Here is a 17832-nt window from a genome sequence, read left to right on the forward strand (position 1 = left end):
CACAGTACAGAGTATTATATTGTTTGCTTCCCTATTTCTGTATTCTTGCGTGTCCAAGACTTTATTATATTGCTCTCCTCTTGATAATAAAACCATAGTTGACAATCGCTATGGTTAAGAGTAAACTAATAAGCGGAGTACGTACGTGCACTTGTTCAAACAGGAAAAAAAATCCTACTAAAGTTTGAATTTTTTTTCTTAGTCAAACTTAACAAGTTTATAAAAAAATGTAGCAACATTTTCAATGTAAAACAAATACTATATTATTAAAATATATTAAAGTTTATAATTAATAAAACTAATTTGGTGTTGTGGATTTCTATAAACAAGGAAGGTAGCCCGCGCATGTGCGTAAAATTTTTTTTACAAATGTCCATGTGTGGATGGTTTTCTATCAAAAATATTCTTTCACTTTATCATAAATTAAAATTAAACTTATTCGATGTGCTTTGAACGCTGGTTACTTGCAACATATAAATTGAACTAAAATTACTTTAAACCGTGTTGCTTGTAATTCATGAGAAAATTTTATGTCGAAATAATAGATGTGTTCCCTATGAATGTCTAATTTTTTTTGTTAGATTCTGTTTGAAATTTGAAATATATTTATTTTATTAGTCTTGCTAAAATGTTTGAATATTTCTATTTAGAATGGTAAACCCAACAAAAACAAATTTTAAATTAGATAAATTTTATTCAATTTTCATTTATTTTTATCTCCATTTTTTTTGGATAAATACTTTGATCTCTGTAAGTCGGAATGAAAATATATGTGGGTTGATCCTACAACCTTCCATGGGGTAAAGGCATCAATTCTAAATTATCTCGCTGCAATTAAGTAAGAAAAATTAAAATAGATGTCGTAGTGTTTTCTTAGCAAATTACCACTAAACTGGAGTGTCATGTAATAATTGCAGGTTTCTAGATTGTTTTATGCTATATGTCACAAATTCACGATGTACTGTAGCAAGTTTTAACCCAAAAAAAGATATGGTCTTTTAATTCCTATCTATCTGTAATTGGCTTATATATTGCTGAGGCCACATCATGGTTGTTTCACTCTTAAGATTCCTTGGTGCAACCAACGTGCCCAATACAATCAGTATGTTGTTCAACTGGCCACGTGACTTCATAGATCATATATATAATTTAGAAGCTATGATCATTATATGATTATTATTTATCTCTGAAAGTGATCATTTATTGATAAAAGCATCAATATCAAAATGTATGGGTAAATAGCTCCTATATACAAGCTGAGAAAAAGTTGATTGAAAGTCGTTAGATGTCTAACAGGATATAAGTAATGGGTCTACCAGTTTTATAAAAAATTGAGCTGGGATGTTTTGATTTTTAGTGAGCAATTTTAGTATTTTTTTACTTAGGGTAAAATTTGCTGCGGGACATTAAAAACATGTAATTGGCCGGGGACACCGCAAGAATGCGTATCTGTTGTGGCAAAAAAAAACTGGTAATTAGCTACTGGAGGCCCGCGATATTATTTTATAATATCCAAAGGAAATGCAAAGAGAAACAATAATAAAAGTATGACTTTTCCCCTGCCTACCAAGTCTGGCTAGCAAAACACCTTCAACGCAGCAACCGCACCCGCCGCCGGTGAGGTGGCTCCCTAGAGAGGGGGGAGGGGGTCAAGGAGGGCCCGTGCACCTGGGCTTGTGGCTGCATGTCATTTCCGCACTTGTCGCTGATACAGTGTGAGGGCTATGCCGACGTCGATGCTCCACCACACACCACGCTTGAGGTGAGCACAACGTGGACCATCTCTTGATTCATGTCGAGCTGGGCGCCGCAAAGCGCAGGCTATTGTTGTCGATCTTGGAGTCGTGCCACGCCACGCTGCCATACCCTCCATCGCCCATGTCGTTACTACCATGGCGTCAGAGCGATATGCGAGCCGCACATGGCAGGAAGGGGCAAAATTATACTTTCGCGATTGTTTCTCTCCCCTTTTCCTTTGGATATAACAAAATAATGCCACGGGTATCTAGCAGCTAATTACCAGTTTTTTGTGGTGTCCCATAGCATATATACGTTCTTGCAGTGTCTCTTACCTAATTATACTTTTTTTTTGATGTCCTGCTGCAAATTTTAGCTTTATTGAGAAGAGGGTTCAATATGGATGTGGGTTCATAATGTAATTTGTTGTTAGTAGCTAAATATAGTCAATATGGGCATTAAGTTATTGTTTTCACTTAGAAAAATAATAGCTGGCTACACCTAATAGGTGGAGATTCGTTTGTGGTCTTTCCTTTGCCCATAAAATAATTTTAATTTTAATTATCATAGAGATATAAAAAGCTGAGAAAAGTAATGTCGCACACCGCATGGGAACGGGGATGGAGGTAGGGTTGAGATGTTTGTTTTTTTTAGAAAAACAATTGATTGATTTTACGATCTAAAATAATGTGTTGATGTTTAAGTAAAAAACCGATGGTTGGATGTTATTTTTTTCTTAGATTTATTAGGTTTTTTTTCTAAATTAAGTGAGACAAATAGTAGCTTAGCAAAATACCCATAGGGAAGGAGAGGAAGGGAAGATGGTTTGGGATGTTTTTTATTAAAAAAACTAGATACAATAACGATGTAAAATAATGTGTGAATCGATTTAAGTGTAAAACAATGGATGGATGTTTCTCTAATTTAAAAATGTCATACAACTATTTAGAAATATTTATAAGATGTTTAATGGACTTTAACACCTATTTTTGAGATTATTTTCTATAAAGTTAATTTTAATTTTAACTGTGATAGGCATAAAAAACAGAAAGGAAGAGGGAGCCTACAAATTGATCCCTCTGGCGTGGTGGACTGTACGGGGGACGTGGGTGGTCTTGGCTTTCTAAGATATCGTCTAACGATAATGGATCCACCGATTTAAATAAAAATCGACGGTTAGATTTATCTATTTTATTAGGATGCCACGTGACGACTTGAGAGTAGGGTACCATGTCACAGTTTGGGAGTGTTTGTAGGATGTTAATGGACTTTTATGTATAAGATAGATAGATAGTACTACGTACAAAACTATATTTTATATTTTTCTCCCGATTATACTATGTATTTTTTTTACTTTCTTACACAGACATTTTTTGTTCCAGCCAACGGAACTTAAGCTTTATTTTTTTTTCCGAATCATCATACTGTACTTATGTACTTATGATTTTATTTTGTTTTGCCGACAGTACGTATTTTCCCTTTTATATAGGGAAGGTATTATATATACACCTAATGATTCGTAATGGGTCTACCAATTTAAATGAAAATCAACTATAGATATCTATAGATATATAATTTAATGGTCTAAAATGACAGGTCCACCAATTAAATGAAAATCGACGATGAAATTAGATAGTGCCACGTGGCGGCATAGGAGTGTTTATAGAGTGCCACGTGGTGGCTTGAGAGCGGTTTTAGGAAGTATAATGGACTTTTAGTATATAATAGATAATAGATAGATAGATGCTTGACATATTAGAATTCCTCAAGTATAGAAAAATATAAATTATAAAATATATTATGAATAATTTAATGCATATGTTATATTAATGTTATTTTTAATGCTGTAGTAATTTGTTATTAAACCTATTTGGCAAAGAAAAAATGTATATGATAATTGATTAGGAATAATTGCCTAAGAATACCAATCAAATAGTAATAGGGCTTGTAGAAGCGTCGTGACTATATTTTTATCGTGCTTACAACATACCTGCGCATGTTCCTTTGTTTTTTTTTCAAGTGAACGGTATATCTCAATGTTTTTTTTTTGTCTTGATAGATTTTTTTCATCGTATACGTACGTTTGTTTTTTTTTTCAAACGAACAGTACCGACAGGTGCGTACTAATCCGATTCTCAGTATAGATAGGAAGTATAAACCAATGGATATAATCTGACGGTCTAAAATAAAATAATGGGTCCGCTAATTTAAGTGAAAATCAACGGTGAGATTGTAGAATGACACATGGCGGAGCGTTTATAGAAAGTTTAATGGACTTTTAGTATATAATAGAAGATAGATAATAGATAGATAGATAGATAGATTTGATCAAAATTGAAGAAGTTTAACTAGGATAAACGGAGGGTGTAACAAATTGCATTCAATATGATTTCGCATTGAGATAATGTTGTTCCGAGAGGGAATACAAGAGTCGAGGATATGAATCAAGTTTCTCAAGACAAGGACATGGTTGGCATCCTACTTGGAGATATTTACTACTCGGAGATATTTAACCATTTGCCACATTTAGATGTGGCAATTAACTTTTTGCCACTGGACCCACATGTCATTGAGATAGGGGTGGTAAATAGTTATTTGCCAAATCTAAAAATGGCAAATAGTGAAAATCCTACTTACCTGCCGTTGAATCCTAGTATAGCAACAAAACCTTACGCATGCACATCCTCCATTTTTTTTAAAAAAAATAAAACTTTCTCAAATGGATTCGTAGTAGGAAGTCGTTTTTCCTTTTAAGGACCGAGGGAGTAGATCGAGATGATATGTAGTGAGTTCAGATTTCATAACACTCTAGAAATTATTTGTTTTTTATAACCACCCAGAACACTATGAATAATTTGTTTTTTATTTCGCACACAAACCGCTGTTAATATTTATTTATAGTGTGATGAATGCTATATTGAAAGAATTTTTTTTTCTGAGCTTTCAATAGAATTGGTACCGTGGCAAAAAGCAAGCAGCTTGTCACTTTGGCCTGACTGATCATGCAATGAATTAATCTCAATCATCAATTCCTAATCAGATGGACACCACGTGCTTGCACCGTACGACATCAATTTCCAACCATTAATCCCCACTCATTCCCATTCTCCACTCAACTCGTGGCCTGCCTCCACCCCTTCTATAGTGACAGTGACTAGAAAATCGGTAGAACTTACTGCGTCAGGCTTGATTCCTAGGCAGATGCAACCGCGCATCCAGAGATGACAAACTTGCATGACATGGGACAAGTAAGAACTGACAAACAAATATGCAAGATTGCACGTATAGAGGCAAATTACTAGGGTATCTCATGGTCGTCAGCAGAGCAACATAAAGAGAGAAATAGAGAGTAAATAGGGAGGGAGCGTTGGTTATCCCACATACCAAAGGAAACTAAACAAAAGGGAAAACATGAAGATGTGTCACAATGTCCGCTGTGAAAAGTGAGGGTTTCTGTCGAGCAGGGTTTACAATTCCGAGATGCTTTTCCGTTTCGGGCTCTGGCAAAATGACGGTTTTCACAAAATTCGATGAAAGGCTGGTAGATTCCGAACAAATTTCATAAACCAAAATTTGAATACAAATTCGCTCGCAAAACTGGTCATGATGGTTTTCGCGAAATCTGGTGAAAAGCCGGTAGATTCCGAACAAATTCCATAAACCAAAATTTGAATACAAATTCCCTGAGTTTACCGATAAGCTCGCAAAAACTAGTCGGCTTTGTCGAAATCCCGAGCGAAATCATCGAAATTTCAACCGGTAACTAGAAAACTAAGTAAATTGAAATTGTTTTCCTTTTTTAATTCGTTATTCTTTTCTTTCGTACGGTAAATTTCAGTAAATACACGGAATACATCATTTTTTTCAAAAATTTATATCCCAATAGGTTTTATAAATATCGTACTATTTATAAGATTCTATTTGATTTTTTCCTTTTTTTATCAATTCAAATTTAAATTTGGATGAAACTCATCGAAATTTCAGACGGCTTCTACTTTCGAGCCTCATCGAAACCTTGAAATTTCACGTAATTTGACCGGTTTTCATCGGAATTGTGAGAAAGGCCCAGGGGTCTTCCGGCTAGGTCCACGAGGTGGTGGGCTAGACGACCTGGGTTCGAAGCCTCACCCCTTCTAATTATTTGATTTTAGGTCCTTTCCTAATATTCGCGTTTTTTTCGTTGGAATCGTGAACCCTGCTGTCGAGCACAGCTAACTCTACTCATGCATGATCCATGTCCAGATTACTTGTCCTAGGAGATGTCCCATCCATGTGTTAACAACCAAATTTGGTAGCATTTATATCAGGAAAGAGGATTTGATCAAAGCGAAGTTGGAGGTGGAGATCGAGTTTGGAAACAGAGCAGGAATCGGCTGGAGTCCGGATCGGCTACGGTTAGGATCGGCTGAGTCTGAGTCGAGCTAAATAAGCCGGTGTAGCTGATTCCGACAATATGACTTGTACGCGACATCGGGTTCAAGTTGATGTGCTTCAAGATGATTGCCACGCATGGATAGAATCCTGGGAAGGCAATTGTATCTATTAATTAAGATATTTTATGTAAATTCCTTATAGATAAGTGTGGGCAAAAGTCTGTCGCAAAGACTTGTGGTATCTTAGAGTTTGTTAGAGATAATGGTTGTGTCCGGTATGGGCGTATCTTGTAATCTTCGGGTATAAATAGACCCCGAGCCATATGTAATTTTTAACACACGTTAAATACAATCTCGGCGCATCGCCATCCTTTTTGCTTTAGTTTTGTTTCGACGAGTTCTTGCTTTCGGGTTGAGCTGCATCGGTTTCGATCTTCATCAAGAGGTAAAATTCATTATGACGGATTGCGTTCTTAGGATTAGTGCTTCCATCCTCATGACACTCTAATCTTGTTTATGTAATTCGTCGAGTTATCATATATCTTACATAATCTTTAGCAATATCGCCATCTAAACTACTATCAGCCAATATCTGTATGCAAAAGGTAGCTGATTAGGTTAGATCTTGACATTGATATAAATTATATAAGATATCTACCATTCTATGAAACTTCTAGCGGTTTGATTGTCTAGATATCGCTCTTCTTTTTATACTTAATGCTGCATCAGTTGAGTTTGATCTATTAAGTCATGCTTAGAATATCGATCTCTAGCCTGCCTTTTAGTTGCCGATTAGAATAGCATCGGAGTTTCAGCCGATCATATCTGATTTAGCCATATTTATTCTATATGTCTCATTGATATGCTAAATCTGCCCTTTATATCAAGATATTGCTGCATCTAAATATGCTAAGTCCTCGTTTGATATTTTATACTTGCTTTGATATCCTTATATAAAGTAGTATCGGAGTATTAGCCGATACACGCTAGATCTATCTGATCGGCTACGCTTTAAACATATATAGTCCCGTTATTGACATATATTTCGATCTAAGTGATTTATACTGTCTCGGCATGATGACCGATCTATCCCAATCACTTGATTTAAGTATATATCGATATAAGGAGTATATATCGTTAATATCTACAGCCGATCGAGTAGATTTAGTTCTTCTTATTCATGATTGCCGATCGATATACAGATGACATCGGCCCAAAGATAAATGATATGTCATCGGCGTCTGGCCGATCGGCTATCATTTATAGATTTAACCACGGTTTCCTTGTTTCTATTTCTTGTTGATTACAGGATCAAATCAACTGGCACGCTAATACATCCGAAGGCGAGCTTTGGATCTGCACTGGAGTTAAGCAGATCTCCCAGGCCACGTGTTTCCTGTCAACACGCTTTTGGCACGCCTGGAGGGACCTGATTAGAAGTCAGCCGTCAGTTCTTCCTCATGGCCGAGAAACAAGCACCACCACCATCAAGCCCAGGTTCCGTTAAAGGCAAAGTATCGAAGCCAGGATTGACTGACATCATTGATGACAATGTCATGCCAATCGATCCAGAGAAATTCACGCCTGAGCAGAGGCAGGAGTTTGAAGCAACGATGCAGCAAGTGCGGGATCAGTATTTGAGCTCATTCATGCAAACCCGCAAGGGAACGCTGGTTCAGAAGTATAAGATAAAAGTGGTTGCTGATAGTCCTGGAACCGGTTCTTCTAAAGATGGAGAGGTGAAGCAAGCTCCAGACGGCTCGGCTCAGCCGACCAACAAAGGTGCTACTGATGGTTCTATAGGAAATCAAGGCGACAACCCTCAAGGAGTGCACGGAGCTCCAGGTGATGTTGCTCAAGGGCTGCAAGGAGGAAATCTTAATCAAAATAATGAGCTAGCACAAGACTTTTTCAACAACTTTCAAGATCGGGTTGATTACGCGGTGCATCATGCTCTGATCAATCAGTCCGGGGTCTTAGTCAATACATTGTCAAACATGATGAAGACAATAGCCGATGGTTCGATAGCTGAGCATCAGGCTATAGGCCCGGTTTACTTGCAAGGAGGCGTCTTCCCGAATTATCGATCTTTGGTCACCGATGTTCAGCCAGCTATGCAGCGGCTCCCTCTATTGCACCCACAACTCAACCAACGGCGCCAGCATCAACTCCCTTACCTGCTACGTCAGCCATGGTGCCAGGTCAGCCGATGAACCCTCGGTTGTTAATGAGGGAGCATCCACAGCCTACTGGGCAGACCGCGAATCAGCCGACCCAAGATCAGGTTGCTGCCATGTTTTTGCCACCTCCACCTATTGTTGATCCAGTGCAGCAACAGCCGATTCAGCAGACCCCACCAATCCAGCCGGTTGTACAGCCGATCCAACAGACTCCGGTGCGACAGCAGATCGTTCAGCCGATTCCGCACCCGGGGTCGGCCAATGCATCGGCCGGGTTCGCAGCACCTGGGGGGCAACCTGCGCAGCAATTTGTAAACCAAATCGTCCCAGAGCATTTGGTTCACCATGCACAACCGGATGGCACTGTGGTACCTCAGATGGTTCCTGAGCACTTGGTACGCAACATTCAGTCGAATCTTCATAACTACCAAGGGGGTAACTTGAGCTATCAGTATCAGCCTCCTTCCCCGCAAGCCCAATATCAGCCAGGGGGATCGGCTCAGCAACAGTTTGCACCTCAGTTCGGTCAATTCGAGCCCGTGCAGCAACAACCGCAAGGAGCAGCTCAGCAACGACCATAGGCCGATGTGATTGCCGATGTAATGAGGGAACAATTCGGACTTAAACCAAAAGAAACTGGAAGTTTGTATCGGCAGCCTTACCCTGAGTGGTTTGAAAGAGTTCCTCTTCCCAATCGGTTTAAAGTTCTAGATTTCTCCAAGTTTTCAGGACAAGAGGGCGTGTCAACTTATGAGCACATCAGCCGATTCCTTGCTCAGTGTGGTGAAGCATCGGCTGTAGACGCCTTGAGAGTCAGGTTGTTCCGGTTATCTCTGTCCAGATCAGCTTTTACTTGGTTTTCCTCTTTGCCATATGGGTCGGTCAATAGTTGGGCCGATTTGGAGAAGCAATTCCACAGCTATTTCTACAGCGGGGTCCATGAGATGAAGTTGTCCGACTTGACAGCGATCAAGCAGCGGCATGATGAACCCGTGCACGAGTATATCCAGAGGTTCAAAAAGATGAGGAACAAGTGCTTTAGCTTGAGTTTGACTGATGCTCAGTTAGCAGATTTGGCCTTCCAGGGTATGATTCCTCCAATCAGAGAGAAATTCTCATCCGAAGACTTCGATAGCTTATCGCATCTAATACAAAAGGTAACCTTGCATGAGCATAGGTCGACAGAAGTCAGGAAAAGCTCTAAGAAAGTTAATCACGTTTGTCCATATATGTATGGGTCGGATGACGAAGAGGATGATTCTGAGATAGCTGCAGCCGAATGGGTGAGGAGCAAAAAGGTTATACCATGCCAATGGGTGAAAAGTCCTGGAAAAGAGGAGAAGTATGATTTTGATATCACCAAAGCTGACAAGATTTTCGATTTTCTACTCTGAGAAAAGCAGATTCAACTTCCTGCTGGTCATACGATCCCATCGGCTGAGGAATTAAGCAAGAGGAGATATTGCAAATGGCATAATTCTGGGTCTCATTCTACCAATGATTGCAAGGTCTTTAGATAGCAAATTCAAATGGCCATTGAAGGGGGAAAGATTAAGTTTGATGATTCCAAGAAGCCGATGAAGGTCGATGGGAACCCTTTACCTGTTAACATGGTGCATACAGCTTGTCAAGCAGCCGATAGGGCCCGTGCAAAGGGTTTCCAAGTAAATTCGGCTAAGATTATCAATAAGTATACGAGGAAGTATGATAAGCAGCAGGAGAGGCGTTTTGAAGAGTACGACGATGGTTTTGATCCTCATTGGGGTTGCGAGTTCTTCAGATTCTGCTGGAATGAAGGGATGAGGTTGCCATCCATTGAAAACTGTCCTGGGTGTGGTGATGTCATCAAGAGCTCAAGCCGACCACATAATAGGGATGATCGGCTGAGACGGACAAGACTCCCTGTTCATCAAAGATTGGGTCTGATGAATCAAGATCGTGGCCAAGAGGACAAGGTGATTAGGAAGAATCAATGGTGTCCTTCTAGTATTTTCTCAAAGAATCAGAAAAGGAGGGTCCAGAGATTGAGGAGCAGGGAACGTTTTCAGGAGGTTGAAGAGGAAATCAATCATCGGCTGAGGAAACCAAAACCAAGACAGGAGTGGCGTGTCAAGAGTCAGGTTCCCACAGCCGATGATGCTGTAGCCGATGAGGTGAAGAGGTTGGCAAAAGGAAAGAGTGTTATTACGGCACCAATCAACATGGTCTTTACATTGCCAGCTGAGTTCGGGATCGACCAGACCGATGTCTATGAAGTGGAGGAGTCGGCTAAGTTGGTCCTGTCACCAGAACAAGCAGTATTCGAGAAACCCGAGGGGACAGAGAATCGGCATCTTAAACCATTATATATAAACGGTTACGTCAATGGGAAGCCGATGTCTAAAATGATGGTTGATGGTGGGGCCGCGGTGAATTTGATGCCCTATGCTACGTTCAGGAAGCTGGGTAGGAACGTCGAGGATCTCATCAAGACAAATATGGTGCTCAAAGACTTTGGTGGTAATCCATCGGAGACCAAAGGTGTTCTAAATGTGGAGCTGACAGTCGGCAGCAAGACTATTCCTACCACGTTTTTTTGTCATCGATGGGAAGGGTTCGTATAGCTTGTTGCTTGGAAGGGATTGGATTCATGCCAATTGTTGCATCCCTTCGACTATGCATCAATGCTTGATTCAATGGCAAGGCGATAAGATAGAGATCGTGCCAGCCGATAGGTCAGTTAATATTGCCAATGCCGATTTAGCCCTTTGGGAGATGGATGGCCTTGATTGTTTATCTGGAAAAGTCTGGGATGGAGATTTTCTAAAAGTGTCCGATTCTGATATACAGCCAATCGAAGATGGAGAACCCAAGCTATTACTTTGAGGGCGTTGTGGAGGGTTCGAATGTCTACGCTAAGGATACGGTAGATGATCTCGATGACAAGCAAGGTCAAGGTTTTATGTCGGCCGATAATTTGGAAGAAATAGACATAGGTCCAGGTGATCAGCCAAGGCCGACATTCATTAGCAAAAATGTCTCCAGAGTTTAGAACCAAGTTGATAGAGCTCCTAAAAGAGTTTAGAGATTGCTTCGCTTGGGAGTATTATGAGATGCCCGGACTCAGCCGATCGATCGTCGAACATCGGCTACCTATCAAGCCAGGGGTTAGACCACGTCAGCAACCTCCGAGGAGATGTAAACCCGATATGCTCGAACCTGTTAAGGCTGAGATTAAACGATTGTATGATGCTGGTTTTATTCGTCCCTGCCGATATGCTGAATGGGTCTCTAGCATAGTTCCAGTTATTAAAAAGAATGGCAAGGTCAGGGTGTGCATTGATTTTCGAGATTTGAATAAAGCTACACCAAAGGACGAATATCCAATGCCAGTAGCCGATCAGCTGGTTGATGCCGCGTCAGGGAACAAGATTTTGAGTTTTATGGATGGGAACGCAGGATATAATCAGATCTTTATGGCTGAGGAAGATATCCATAAGACGGCTTTTAGATGTCCTGGTGCAATCGGCTTATTTGAATGGGTTGTCATGACTTTCGGCTTAAAGAGTGTTGGAGCAACATATCAAAGGGCCATGAACTATATATATCATGATTTAATTGGCTGGTTGGTTGAAGTTTATATTGACGATGTGGTTGTTAAGTCTAAAGAAGTGGACGACCACATAGCCGATTTAAGGAAAGTTTTCGAGAGAACCAGGAAGTATGGCTTGAAGATGAATCCGACAAAATGTGCTTTTGGTGTGTCGGCTGGCAAGTTTTTGGGATTTCTTGTTCATGAAAGGGGGATTGAGGTAACCCAAAGGAGCGTTAATGCGATCAAGAAAATTCAGCCCCCAGAAAATAAGACGGAGCTACAAGAGATGATCGGCAAGATAAATTTTGTTAGAAGGTTTATTTCTAATTTGTCTGGAAGGTTGGAACCTTTTACACCCTTATTGAGGTTAAAAGCCGATCAACAATTCACTTGGGGGGCAGAGCAGCAAAAGGCTTTGGACAATATCAAGGAGTATCTCAGCTCTCCTCCTGTTTTGATTCCTCCACAGAAAGGAATACCGTTTAGGTTATATTTATCGGCTAGCAAGAAGTCAATCGGCTCGGTTCTGATTCAAGAATTGGAAGGGAAGGAGCGAGTTGTGTTTTATCTCAGTCGACGGCTCTTGGATGCTGAGACTCGGTATTCTCCTGTGGAGAAGTTATGCTTGTGCCTGTATTTTTCGTGTACGAGGTTGAGGCATTATCTATTATCTAACGAGTGCACTGTTATATGCAAAGCCGATGTGGTCAGGTACATGCTGTCGGCTCCAATATTAAAGGGACGAGTTGGAAAGTGGATATTTTCTTTGACTGAGTTTGATCTTCGGTATGAATCACCGAAGGCGATTAAGGGACAAGCTATAGCCGATTTTATTGTGGAACATCGCGATGATTCAATCGGCTCGGTTGAAATAGTGCCATGGACTTTATTCTTTGATGGATCGGTATGCACTCATGGCTGCAATGAGGGATTGAACCCAAGACCTCCTTGTTCCCATGGAAAGACTCATCCACCTCATCAATGACCATATTAAACCGTATGCAACTAATAATCAGGCTGAATATGAAGCAGTGCTAAAGGGGTTGCAATTACTCAAGGAAGTTGAAGCCGATACCATTGAAATCATGGGAGATTCCTTGTTAGTAATCAGCCAATTGGCAGGGGAATATGAATGCAAGAACGATACGTTGATGGCTTATAATGAGAAGTGCCTGGAACTAAGGAAAGGGTTTCGGCTGGTCACCTTGAAGCATGTATCTCGAGAACAAAATCTTGAAGCTAATGATTTGGCCCAAGGGGCATCGGGGTATAAGCCGATGGTCAAGGATGTTAAAGTTGAGATTGCAACAATATCAGCCGATGATTGGAGGTATGATGTACATCAGTATTTGAGTAATCCATCTCAATCGGCTTCTAGGAAATTAAGATATAAGGCATTAAAGTATACACTGTTGGATGATGAGCTTTATTATCGAACGATTGATGGGGTATTGCTTAAGTGCTCGAGTGCCGATCAGGCTAAGGTTGCAATCGGCGAAGTTCATGAAGGGATCTGTGGTACTCATCAATCGGCTCACAAGATGAAGTGGTTGCTTCGGCGTACAGGGTACTTTTGGCCGACGATACTGGAAGATTGTTTCAGATATTATAAGGGGTGTCAAGATTGTCAGAAGTTTGGATCAATTCAGCGAGCACCGGCGTCGGCTATGAGTCCTATTATTAAACCGTGGCCGTTCAGAGGTTGGGGAATTGATATGATCGGCATGATAAACCCACCATCAAGTAAATGACATAAATTTATATTGGTGGCGACTGATTATTTCACCAAGTGGGTAGAGGCAATTCCTTTGAAGAAAGTTGATTCGGGGGATGCTATTCAATTTGTTCAAGAACATATAATCTATCGATTTGGTCTTCCTCAAACTATCACTACGGATCAAGGTTCAATCTTCGTGTTCGATGAGTTTGTTCAGTTTGCCAATAGCGTGGGAATCAAGTTGTTGAATTCTTCACCTTATTATGCACAAGCTAACTGGCAAGCCGAGACATCTAATAAGAGTTTGATTAAGTTGATCAAGCGGAAGATTTCTGATTATTCTCGGCAATGGCATACTCGATTGGCAGAAGCATTATGGTCTTATAGGATAGCTTGTCATGGATCGATCCAAGTTCCTCCTTACAAACTTGTCTATAGACATGAGGCTGTTTTGCCATGGGAAGTTAGAATTGGCTCTCGACGAACGGAGTTGCAAAACGATTTAACAACCGATGAGTATTACAATCTTATGGCTGATGAGAGGGAGGATTTGGTTCAGTCACGATTGCGAGCCCTTGCGAAGGTTACTAAGGATAAGGAACGTGTTGCTCGGCATTATAATAAGAAAGTTGTGCCTAAAGATTTTTCGGAAGGAGAGCTTGTATGGAAGCTGATTTTGCCAATTGGTTCTCGTGATAGTAAATTCAGCAAGTGGTCGCCGAATTAGGAAGGACCGTTCCAAATTCATAAGGTTGTTTCTAAAGGAGCATATATGTTGCAAGGGCTTGACGGGGAGGTTTATGGACAAGCGCTCAATGGCAAATACTTGAAGAAATATTACCCAAGTGTGTGGGTTCACGCATGATCGGCTACTATTGTCGATACATGACAGCCAATGTGTTTACATCGCCTTGAGATGGGCGATATTGTTATATCGCCCTTAGTTGTTTTTATAGTGTAATCAGTTGTGGTTCGCCGATGTACAATGGCCGATATGGTTATATTGCCCTTAGTTGTTTTATAATTTTATCAATGCCCTTGCCATTGTAAAACTAGGGGGGCATATATCTATCAAAATGCAGTAAATACAGTGCAAAATTTTTGAACAAATTTCACGGTCATATTATTCGGCGCAAAGGATCGTTCCAACAGTAAAGTATCAGGATGTTTTAGCCGATTACAAAAATTCTAAGTCCTATTACATTAAGATTACTGCGATAAGTGTTGCTGGATAGCCGATATAGCCTTCTGCCTAATTTGCTCTACTTCCTCTATGGCTTGGGTATCTTCAGCAACATGCTTAATAGCTGATTTGAGTCTTAATAGCTGATTTGAGTCTTGCTTTCTGTTCTTCAATAGACTTGGAGAGATCGGCTAGCTTCTTACGTTCCATGTCCAGCTCGGCGTTACATTCTTCAAGTTGTGCTAAGAGGTCAATTTTGCGAGCCTCAAGCCGATCAATGTTAGACTTGATTGGGCCTTCAGATAATTGATCAAGCTTGAACTTTTCTTCATGCACAAGTTTTCGGTTGGCTTGGATAGTGGCCTCAATGTCCTTGCGTTCTCATCGTTCGGCTAGTCTTAACTTGGCTTTCTCCAGTTTGAATTGGTGTTGCTCAAGGTAAACAGCTGGAGTAAGGATATCGGCTAACTCATCTAGGATTAGGGCTTGAATCTCATGCAGCCGAGCCCTGATTGAGCCACAGTCAACTACCAAGCTATCTAGCGATGATGCTTCTAGCCGATCCAAAATACTTCCTAGAGTTTTCCTTACATCATCGGATAAAGGAGCCAATGCTTTGCTTGTGGTATCTTCTTCTCTTTCATCAAGATAGTCTCTGATGTCGAAAGAGAAAAGATCGGCTAGGACCTGCAGTGACAATTTAGAAGCAGTTAGAGGTAAAACAATTGTAGCCGATCTGAATGCTTGTTAGAAGAAACTTACTGGGATAGCAGGAGCAGCTGGTTGTTCTTCTTCCTCGATGTGATGACTTCCCGCGGCTGAAGGGGTCTGATCACTTGATGATTGTTGAACAGGAGTAGAAGGAGGAGGTGAAGATTGAAAGGAAACAAGTGTAAGATAGAATCGGCTAAAAGCTAACTAATAAATGTTAAACTGTCTTACTGGTGGAGCTGGCTTTGATGTTGTTGCAGCCGATTTCTTTTTCACTGCAGTCCTCTTTTTCTGCAATTATAAGACTTGGGAATGATCGGCTATAAGATAAAATCACGAAAGGGATTAACAAGAAATACTTACCCTTAAGAAGTGAGCTGGAGCAGAAGGAGTTGGAGATGTTTGCTTAGGCGAAGCCGATGGTGTTCTGTCAGTATCACTTACCTCGGCAGTGGCCTGATCAACCTCGTCTTCAATGACCTCTTCATCCAGAGCTTGTTCGATGGATGGATCCAGGGTAGGCAGATCATCAGCTGGCTTGGTTTTCTTTGTCTTCTTCTTCTTAATTGGGGCTACGATGCTTACGGCCGACGATCTGGTCTTCCTCTTTTTTGCCGGCATTAGCTGGTTCTCTAACGAGCCCTTGAAGAAGAGCTGAGGTCTTGGGGGCATCATAGCCGATAACCGGAGGGGATAGTCCACCTCCGTTAGGAATCAAACCTGGGGCATATTGGATATCTTTGCCACTGTTACTTTGATGAGGAGGGGAAGATTCTGTTGTCTGCAAACCAAAAGGACGATTGGTTAAGATTAATCGGCTAGACAGTTATTTAAATAAAATTGAGCAAAGTTGGAGATTTACTTGAGGGACAACATCTGGAAAGAGGTCTGTCATATACATTGATGCTGGTTGGTGAAATAAATGCAGTTTCCATTCACCCCACCACTTATCAAAGCTTTTGCTTCTGAATGTTGCCAGTTCTATGTTGTCAATGCTGCCCAGAGGGGGTCCTTGAAGGCTAAGCAGCCGATCCATCATCAGGGTTGATGAAATCCCTCCTCGGCATTGGATTTTGTCAGCAAAGAACAAGCCTATTGGGAGTTGGCCCATTCCGAGTTGTCTGGCTGAGCTCATTGGATGATAAAATTCATAAGAAGCTTGGATGTTTCTTCCTTGATGAATGCCAACAGGAAGGGTACATCGGCTGATTGCAGCTGAGAAGATTTATCTGGATGATTGGTATACTTCATGGTTGATGTCTTCGAATCTGAAGTCCACTGGGTGCTCAAGTTGTGCAGAGTCTTCATAAAGGAACCAGATTCTAGCATCTTTCTGAAAGCCTTCATAGAAGCTACAAAACCAATCCTTGAGCAGTTCAGCCGATAGTTTTGCAACAACATCAGTTGGTGTAGAAGCGTATTCTCCATCTGATGTGCATCTCCGATGAGTACGCTCTTCCCCATCATCATCTATAATCGGCTCTAGTCTTGGAAATTCAGCTTCTGACACGGATGGCCGATTGACAACCTTCATGACTATCAGGTTTAGCCAGGTTTGTAGTAGCCACTAGGGTCCACCTGCTCCGACTACTGAGCCGACTGCTATCTTAGCCGATGCATTGCTCAACATCTGGTATAGATAGCCGAGGAGAATTTTGCCCAAGGGGAATTGTCTCTTTGTTTCCAGAGCTTCAGCCAAAAATTGCCAGTTGGTTGTGGGGCCGCAACTTGATCCACAAAAGAGAAATTTTGCTAGCCACATTAATAGGAAATCCACATGTTCTCGAGGGGTGACCGAACCTTGGCCCATGTATGCTACCACATAGCCTGACCAACCCCCTATACTTTTGGTTTTGAAGTCATATTGGTTCTTTGTGTTCAAACTCCTAGGGTTGGCCGATGAGGTAACATCCAGACCTGTGATCATACTGATATCTTTGAAAGTTGGGGTCATAGGCCCCTGGTTGAACAGAAAGGCATTGGTAGTGTTTGACCAGAAGTAAGAGGCAGCTGCCATTAGGGGTTCATCTTTGGCTGAATTTGCTATAGTGAGGTCAAGTGCTTGGCCGATTCCAATTTCATCCCAATGAACTCTCTTGCTGGCTGATACGCGTTTGAACCATGTGGTCCAGCTCTTTTCTGGTGGAACTTTCTCTAGGGATGGCCAGGATTTAAAGGTGTTCTTCCAGTGACCTAGATCTGGGTTGGTTAATCTGAAGGGGATCCTATTGGTTTCACCAATGATGAACTCGGTGGGGTCTGGATTGCCGACTGGGCCAAGAAAATAGTGATTTTCATGCGACAGGCTAGGAATCGCAACAAGGTTGAAAAGGTGCTACAAATCCAAAGCAATTCAG

The sequence above is a fragment of the Oryza sativa genome, chromosome 12 (genome assembly GCF_034140825.1).
Source record: "Oryza sativa Japonica Group chromosome 12, ASM3414082v1".
NCBI classification, from domain to species: domain Eukaryota; kingdom Viridiplantae; phylum Streptophyta; class Magnoliopsida; order Poales; family Poaceae; genus Oryza; species Oryza sativa.